At 34.1% G+C, this 9,996-nt stretch overlaps 1 long non-coding RNA gene across 1 annotated transcript; it reads left to right on the top strand.

Moving 5' to 3' along the window:
- Positions 1-5,097: 5,097 nt before the first annotated feature.
- On the top strand, positions 5,098-5,686 carry LOC131178518 (uncharacterized). Its single transcript, XR_009147438.1, has 2 exons — positions 5,098-5,210; positions 5,468-5,686. It is a non-coding gene; the product is annotated as an uncharacterized LOC131178518 (long non-coding RNA).
- Positions 5,687-9,996: the final 4,310 nt, after the last annotated feature.

Genomic DNA, 9,996 nt, shown 5'->3' with positions numbered 1-9,996 from the left:
TTGAGAAGATAGGTCTAAGATATTGTAATGAATGGCTCTAGTGCTAGTGGGAGATTGTTAGTAGTATGCCCTAGAGCATATCATTTAGTATGTATCTTGTACATATTTTTAATAATAAAAGGCATTTCCACTTTTCCGTTTACATAATATATTTATGTGTAATAGAAAAGGTCCATTGATATTTTGTTAGAAATATTATTCTTAAGTTGTTAAGAATATGAGTGACAATATTTCTAGCACAAAGTATCATAAATAGGTTCACAATCGAGGATACTTCGTAATAAGGACATGACTTATCCAGAAAGATTGTATTCATGTTTGTTCCCAAGTTATTTATATGAGATATAAATAAGATGAAATTGTGAGTCTCATGCCATATAACAAACTTGATAGGCACTTATAAATGATAAGTAGGCGAACCGGTGACACTTATGACAAGCACATGGAGTTTACTCTTGTCAATGTTTTGTCATAAATCATATCATGCATATAATCTTTAGACACGAGATAGCACAATTATCTTGTATATAGGTAGTTTGAGTTTGATCGCTTTCATACTTGTACTATGTATGGGTATATGGGCATGTGTTGGCTCCTGCTAGTTATATATGGAGGTAGGTGTTGATCAAGATGGAATCTGCCTCTAAGTAAATAGAGTTAAAATCCTATGTTCATTTAATTGTTCTTGATGTTTCAAGTTCCTGCCAGACAGATAGATTTATTCGTAAAAGAGTTTCGATGAGAAAAATCTTTTAATCAAGAACTGAATTAAAAGAGAGCATAATATTCATAGCAAATGGAGTTTGACATAAACCATGACTCAAATTTGAGTTGGGATTTTGTAACAGAGAGATTCTAGTGCATGGTAACATATGATTATAGGTTCATTTAAGGTAAACCTTATTACTAATTGGGAGGCCATGGCATGCTATGCTAGGTGTTAACCATGGTCTATGAGGTTCATAAAATGATTTAGAGAAATCATTTATGGTAAGAAAGAGTTCTGATGATATTAAGAGTTGATATCATGTCTCATTGCCAATTAGTGATGAGCCTAGTAAGTCACACACATACACAAGTTATCACCTAATTAAATATGATTTAATTAATTAATTAAAGAGTTTAATTGATTAATTAAATAGATTTGGTTTGCAATTAAATTGCAAAGTCCCTATCATGACTTGAAACCAAATCTAGATTATTGGATGTATAATATAAGTTAAATTTATATTTAAAGTGTTTAAATATGAATTTAATTAATGAGAAATTAATTAATAGAGATTAATTAATTAATTTATATTTGATATAAATTAATTAGAAGAAGAAAATAATTATTTTGGGTTAAGAACTCAAAATTAAGACACAGGGGCATTTTGGTCATTTCATTGCAGTGACACGTGGCAACATGAGATGGTGACACATGGCATAACACATAAGCTTGCCAAATATTTTTAATCATGTTAGATGATTAAAATCAAGATTAAATATAGGTTTGACACTTGGCACAATGTGATTGGGTCACTTAAACCTAGAGCTAATCAAAAGGTGACATGTGGCTAGGGTTTAATGTGTTAACCTAGCTATTTAAGTGTGGTTATGAAAAGAAAACATAACCAGCAGCCTCTCCTCTCAATTGTCACGCCTCTTTGAGCCTCTCCAGCTATTTCTCTTCATCTCTCATCAATTCAAAGAGATTAGCCATCAATCTCTTGAATTAAGAACACTAGAAATTATTTCTAATGTCCTGTTTACATCTCTAATCTCTTAAAAGGCAGAACTTGAATTTCTAAGTAATAGAAAAGGCTTTAGAAGCTGTTCAAGGGATGCCATAGGTGTTCTTGGTGTGGACAAGCTAGAGGGACAACATCTGGTGTCCTGAAGATGAATCTCAAAGGCGCAGACACGCAAAGACATCAAGAGGTTAGTGTAATCGTTCTTGATTTAATCTAGGTTCTAAAATTAATCTGATTAATTTTAAAATCTTAAATGGCAAATACAGATCCAAAACATATTAAAAGAGTTTTAATAAAAAACATATTAAAAGAGTTTTAATATGTTGTTTATCATTGAAATCAAATAGATAAAAATAAATCTTGCATGGTGCATGTGACCCTAGGTGAAAATTTTTGAATTCAATGGTATAATCTTGTGTTTTTCACGCTTCCGTTCCTTCAATTGGTATCAGAGCCACTATATTTGCCATTTAGATTGTTGATTATATAATTTAATTGTGTGTTTGATCTTGAGATCAAGAGATTCATTGCTGGTTGGATTAAGAGGTGTGGCGTCACACATGGTGAAGCCACCATTGGTGGCGGCAACAATGGTTCCTTGGATGGTTCAAGGTTTGGCTTTTAATTCTGCAATTGTTGTATGATCTAAGGCCTATTCTTTGACTAATTAAAGTGTTTAATTAGTTGTTTTAATCACACAATTAAATTATGATTCAAATCAGAATTTTAAAAATTGTTTGAATGTGATTCAAATCTGAATTTTAAAAGTTGTTTGAATGTGATTCAAATCTGAATTTTTAAAGTTGTTTGAATCATATTTAAATCTGATTTTTTAAAATTGATTCAATAAAATTCAGATCTGATTTTTTAAAAAAATATTTGAATGTGATTCAAATCTGATTTTTAAAAAAATGTTTGAATGTGATTCAAATCTGAATTTTTGAAGTTATTTGAATGTGATTCAAATCTGAATTTTTAAATTTGTTTGAATGAGATTCAAATCTGAATTTTTAAATTTATTTTAATCATATTGAAATCTGGAGTTTTAAGTTGAATATGAGATATTCAATTTAATTTAAGTATGTATGTTTTATTTAATTGTTAAATAGTGATATGCATGATGGATGATCATGGACTATAAAAGACCAATGTGATTGGATTTATTTCTTTTATGTTTCTTTGGGATTGTAAATTAATTAATTTATTTTAATTTATTTTGGGCATGTATTATTAAGTTTATAATATTTTTGGGTTGTAATTTCATTTATTTAAGTTCTTGTAAATTCGCCTTGGTATGCCAAGGATTACTATGTAATATTGGATTGCAAGAAGTTCAAGGAGGTCAAGAGCATTGGTGGGACCAGTGGGAGGAATTCAATATCAAGTGTTGATTATGTACTCCTTCAGCAACTCTTGTAAAATGAATGAATGAAATGCACCTAGGAATGCCCAGATTCAATTCTTGGTGGCTCAGAATTGAATCCCTTAGAAAGTCCATGATCATACCATATTTACTGCTTATCCATGAATGCATGAGATGTATGGGAATGTATGCAATTATATGATATATGCATGCTAAATGGATAATGTGCAAAGTGAGACCTTAATAGTAATTAGGATGGCTATAAAATCTTCCAAACAAATGATTAAGTTGGAAATGGTATAATTAAAGTAATTATAACATAAGCCCTCCATTGGGGCAATTATTTTAAGAAATTTTAAATAGTTGCATGAGATGCAATTAATTTAAGAGATTTTCTTAAGAATAATTGTTAAGCATGAGATGTTGTAAATATGTAAATGGTTTGGTGGCCAATATTGGATGTACCTGAGGACATTAAAATTATTTGCATAATTACTGGCTCAATGGGATCAACTTAAGTAATGCAAGATAAGTCAATAATGGATGTACCTGAGATTTTGAGCATTAGGGGCTAGATAAAGGATTGAACCTCACATGAGATGTGATGGGCAAGGAGTTGCTCACTTATAGTTTATTGTAATTCCAATAATGGATGTACCTGAGGATGATCAATAGAATTATAAGAATTCAATCACCCACTAGAAATCCATCCAACTAGGATTTCCGTTTTCTACTTTGGAAGTGTAGGATTCGCTAAGTTAGTGTGAGGACCAATTTGATTAAAAGACCATAATCATTTTGGTTAATTACATGATACATTTACTAATTAATCTGGTTATTTTCTCAGATTAATTTTACGATAAAAATGAGCACAAAACAACCACCACCATCCAATATCCTTGCAAGCATACTTGATCACAACAGTTGACAGGACCTAATCATGCGATTGGCTAAGAAATTTGAAACTTGTCTGAACCTTGAACATATAGGATATGTTCTAGATTCAAATGTTCTGCCCCTTACCTCCAGAGGCCACACAAGAGGAACATGAAACTTTGGACAAGTGGAAGGAGCATGAAATGAGAGCTAAGTGTTACATGCTTGCTTCTATTATTAATGAGTTACAGAAGCAACATTAGAACATGCAGAGTGCGAGTGAGATCCTCCTTCACCTACAAGAGTTGTATGGTGAGCACAAAGAGAATGCTAGGTATGAGATATCTAGACCTATTCCGTATGAGGATGTCCGAGGGACAGAATGTTGGGGATCATGTCCACAAGATGATTGGTGATTGAGCAGCTTGGAACATCTTGACTTCAACATGGATTTACAACTACAAACGGATTTGATCCTTGATCCCTTCACGAGTCTTTTGGGAATTTTGTGACAAATTTCCATATGACTAAACAGAATGCACCTTAGTGAATTACTCAACATGCTGGTTATTGCCCAAAAGAATATGCCAGCAATAAAGGAAAAGAGGTAGCTTTGTTGCATCTTCTTACTGGAAAGTCCAACAAGAAGAAGGGCAATAAGAAAAAGAAACCTCAGATTCCTGGTCCTTCCAAGAAAATAGCTAAATAGAAAAGGAAGACTAAAGCTGATGGAGGCAAAGGAAAGTGTTTCCACTGCCAAAAGGATGGGCACTGGAAAAGGAACTGCCCAAAGTATCTTGCTTCTCTGAAGGACAAGAAGGACACACCTTCGGAAGGTATGTCCATATTACACTTAGAAAATAAAATGAAAAATTAATTTGGTGGTACCTAAAGTAAATAGTGAGAATTAAGGGTTTAATGTGGGATTAAGTGAAAGTTTAACATATTATATGATTAAGTGAGTAAGTGGACCACTAAGGGAATAAAATAAACACATAATGGGGCAGGTGTAAGTCCATAATGCAGCTGAAATGTTCATCTTCCTCACTTGGTCCTCCCATGCCGAATTGAAGAAGAAAAATCCTCCATGGCCATTTTTCAATCAAGCTCTCTTAACTTCTCCATTTCAACTCCAATCTCTTAGGTTCCTTCATGAAAAATTGTCTACACATCATAAGGAAGAGTTTGATACCAAATTTGAGAAGTTTAATCAAGGTTTGGCAAGTTCCAACCATAAGGTAAGTTTACATTTTTGAACTTTGCTTTGTTAAACCTTGTGTACATGTTATGGGTGTTGGATTTGTGAAGAAAATTTGCAAGTTTGAAGAGTTATTGAAATGTACATTTTGGACAGCCATGGAGTCATGTATTTAATGATTTATTGTACATATATTTGATGAGGAATGATGTTGATTATGGTGATTTAATATCCTAGTAAATTATTTCACATATATATGGTGATTTTTGCATTTGGATGGAAATTGATGAATTGTAGGACACTTGGGTATTGAGGAGGATTTTCGGCAGCCTTGAACCTCTTGGATAAGTGTATGTGTTCATGAAGATATAGGCAGAATTGTAGCATTAAGGATTGATGGATATGTATATGAATTTGTTGTGTAAAGTATATGTAAAAAACTAGTAATGTTTATGTGTATGTGTAATTGTATTTGGACTTTGGGAATTAGAGTTATATTTGGTGTGTTGAGGATAATTGTAATCTGCCCAAAGTGACTTTAAAGTGAAGTGGAGTATGGTTTTGGTAATGTACCAAAACAGATTTGGTAGGGAAGCAAACATATTGCAAGGTAAATGTGTAATTGATGTGTGTTAAGCAAGGTAACTAAGGGCAGTGTACATTTTAGCCAATAAGTTTAAATGTGTAACCTCATTTGGTAGGAGACCAATTGGAGGTGAAACTAGGCACAAAATGTGCCAACTTTCATTCAGAAAACATACCAAAATTCTGCTTGCAAGGTGACCTAAGAAAATGACCAATTCGGATTAGGTGCAATTAGGACCTGAAAAATGACTAATTGGGCAGCAGTGTGTGTTTAGGCCATAACTCACTCAAAACAGGTCCAATTGACCTGAAATTTTAACCATGAATAGTTAAGACCCATACCTACAAGTCTTATGAAGACACCAAAGCCCAGAAATGACCATAGGCAAGTCAAACAACTTGCACAAGTTCGGGTCCAAAAACTGGTCGAACAAGAGTTGACCAAATTGACCTAAAATTGACCTAATTTGATGCCATTTGACCAGCAATAGTATAATGACCATAACTTGGTCTACTTAAATCGGAATGACCTAAAATTTTGCACCGCGGTCCATAAGACATAGATCTACAAGTTTGTAGTTTTGACCAAAAGCCAAAAATCGAGGGAACTAGGTCGTCCGGCTAGGTCAAACTAGTATTCCGGAATCCAGCAAGTTGCATTAAAATGCACTAAACAAGGAAACGAGTTTGGTAAAACGTACCAACCCTAAAATACTATCGAATATGACATATTGATAACGTTAAGACCTAATTTACCTAGAACACATTGAGGGTCGATATATGGGTGGATTAACCAAACAAAGGTATTCAGTGAATTGTTTATCGAACATTATTGTTAGAGACAAATTAAATTAGCACTGAGACACTTCAAATTGTGTTTCTCAGTTACTAAAGACTCAGGGAAAGGGAAGGAAACACTGAGTCCAGACCAGGAAGACAGTCATCAGAGGTTTGTGCACAACAACTATTTCTCTTGAATTTTTCAATTGAAATAAATATTGACTATTTGTATATTATTGTTTTAAATTGTGGAAATGTGTTTGATGGACACTTATTGATTGAAAAACATTGTGAATGGTTTGAAACTGTGAAAAATTGTTTGAATGATACTGATGGATACTTATTGATTGAAAAGCAATCAGAAATGGTTTTGTGGAAATTGAAGTGAATTACGAATTGTGTTGCCATTTTGTGAATGAAATTATAACTTTGGAAAGTTATTGAATTCTTACGGATCATTTGAATAAAATGTTGGAATTGTTTTGACTCACAATTGGCATGACACTGATACTATGTTCCTTCTCCATTAATGGGGTGAGTGTGATTATTCCTCCCTCTTTGACTTATCGACCGGGTGAGTATGATTATGTTCCTCCTCTTTGACTTGTCGACCGAGGTGAGTGTGGATGAGTTCTCATTATATAGCTAGCTTCCTCCTCATTGATTTCGATTATTGGGGTGAGTATGTATTGTCGTGGTGTACAACACGGCATGTACGAAAAAAATTGTGTCATGGCTTAAATTGTGATATTGATTGGCAACACTGGATTCTTCAGTTATTTGATCGAATTGTGTTATTGATTTGCAAAACGATGTTCTTCAGTTATTTGATCGAATTGTGTTATTGATTTGCAAAACGATATTCTTGATTATTTGGATCGAATTGTGTTATTGATTTGCAAAACGATATTATTGATTATTTGATCGAATTGTGTTATTGATTTGCAAAGCGATATTATTCAGTTATTTGATCGAATTGTGTTATTGATTTGCAAACGATATTATTGATTATTTGACCAAATTGTGATATTGATCGGCAATATCGTGTTATTCATAATTTGATCAAATTGTGTATGAATTGGCAATACGGTATTCTTAAACTATTTGACTAAATTGTGTTATTATGAATTTTGATAATTTGTGAATTGGAGTTTAAATTCCTTATGAAATTCATTGTCTTGAATTTAACTATGGTTTTACGTATCCACTATTTATATGGTTTATGATTTGTGATTTAAAGTTGTATTTGGTTAATGTTGTGCACCACTGAGACATTGTCTCAGCGATAGTTTATTCTTTGTCGCAGTAGGCAGCATGAGACTAGAAATTTTAAATCTGCTTGAGAGATTTTTGGGTATAGTGAGTATATCACGGTTGGCATTTTATCTTGTAATGTATATTCCTTTGTATGTATATTTTGTTTTGGTTTTGAGCAGTTGTAAATTCAAATTGTACCTTGAAGTTGTAAATTAATTATGAATTATTTGACTTGTAAAAATTGTATTATATTTCCTTATCTTAGACTTTGAAAAATTTCTATGGACTTGAATTGAGAAAAAAATGTTGTGTTGAGAAGTATGTTGGAGTTGAGATTTGGAAATATATTGAAGTGTGCTTTTTACAGGTTTTCTGAAGAACTATTTTATCCAAAATACAGATGGCACTTTGCCAAAATTTTTACAGAAATTCGAAATAATCCAAAGGAGTTAGCTATTTCACTTCAGTTCACAAAAGTTTTTAGTACCTGTAAATAGTGCTCACCACTGTAAAAGAAGTAAGAAAAGTTTTTAAAATCCCTTGTAGTGTATTTAATGGGTTATCAGTAGACGGAGTTGGTAATTCATTAGGTATACTACGGGATCATGTTATGCCTTACAGAGGGGTAGGGTGTGACATGTTTTAGTGGTATCAGAACAAAGTTTTTAAATTCTGTTTTCACATGTTATTTGAATATTCTTTCTTCACAGTACAACTGCTCAATATCATTGTTTGATACATACAGTACATTACATTATAAATATGCACTAACGAGAGGAAATCTCCTTGTATTATTGTTCAGGAGATCTAAAATCCTCGCATTGACTATGGAAGAGGGTGATCGTTCAGTCGATCAATTTATTGAGGCTGAGGTGCAAGGGGATGCCCCAGCCGTACATAATGTTAGTGGTTCAGAAGCACCAGCCCCTACAGTATCGCAGTTTCCTGCTCAATTCGCTCAGCAGATGGCTGCAAAGTTCCAACAAATGGCTGGTAATGTGCCTACTCAAGTCCCAATACATACACCAGTGGTACAACCACAGTCTTCTGCTAGACAATATGACAAATTGATGAAATATGAGCCTACAGAGTTCAAGGGGACAGTAGATCCTCTAGAGGCAGAACAGTGGTTAGAAAGGATGGATAGGGTATTCAAGAAACTGCATTGTACAGAAGAGCTCAGATTTGAGTACTCTGTATCTTTGCTACAGGGGGATGCTTATGACTGGTGGAAAACCATTCCCCACAGTCTGGTAGAACCTGTAGTGCTAACATGGAATGACTTCCTCAGGGAATTCAGGCAGAAATATGTCCCTGATGCTTATGTAGACCAGAAGCTGCAAGAGTTCCTAAGTCCAAATAGGGAGCGGATCGGTGGCTGAATATGAAAGGGAATTTTTCACTTTGAGCCATTATGCGATAAGTCTACTTTCTACCGGTAGGGAGAGATGTAAGAGGTTTGAAACCGCTTGAAGCCTAGTATCAGATTACAAGTGGTCGGATTCAAACATAAAAACTTCTTCGAACTTATTTCTCAAGCACTAGAATTAGAAAGAATTGAATCAAGCGGCTCTTGAGAAAAGAAATCGGAGAAGACGGAAAAAGAGGAAAGTCGTGAGCAGTTCTAGTGGTCCCTCTTGGAAAGAGGAAAAACTTTGGGGATAATGACAGAGATAGTAAGAAGTCAGTAGAGATAGATCTTTTAGGCGAAACCACCTCGATCGGATCGGCAAACTTACAGAAACCCAGGAATGCGCTGTCGGATCGACTTTGTGAAACTTGTGGTAAACCACATAGTGGGGTATGTTATAGAGCCAAAGGAGCATTTTTTAAGCGTGGAGAGGCGGCCATTTTGCTAGGGATTGTGTAAATCCAGGTCGTTCTGGATCATTTACTACACCAAAGGGATCAACCCAAGTTTCTACCCCAAATAGTTCACCATCAGTTAGTAGAGGCAGAGGTAGAGGTAGGGGCAGTACACCTAGAAGTCAAAGTACTGTGAATCAGCCAGAATAAGGTAATGCTTCAGCTGGAATATACGCTATACAGCAGAGAGAAGAGGCTTAGACTTTTGACATTATTGCTGGTACCTTCTCAATTAGCAACTAAGATATATATATGTATTGTTTGACACAGGTTTGCATACTTTTATGTTAGTGTTAGAACTACATGTTCTGTTGTTATTCCTTCTGAGGAATAAATTT

The sequence above is a fragment of the Hevea brasiliensis genome, chromosome 3 (assembly GCF_030052815.1).
Source record: "Hevea brasiliensis isolate MT/VB/25A 57/8 chromosome 3, ASM3005281v1, whole genome shotgun sequence".
Lineage (NCBI taxonomy): Eukaryota > Viridiplantae > Streptophyta > Magnoliopsida > Malpighiales > Euphorbiaceae > Hevea > Hevea brasiliensis.
This window is presented reverse-complemented; position numbering and strand designations above follow the sequence as displayed.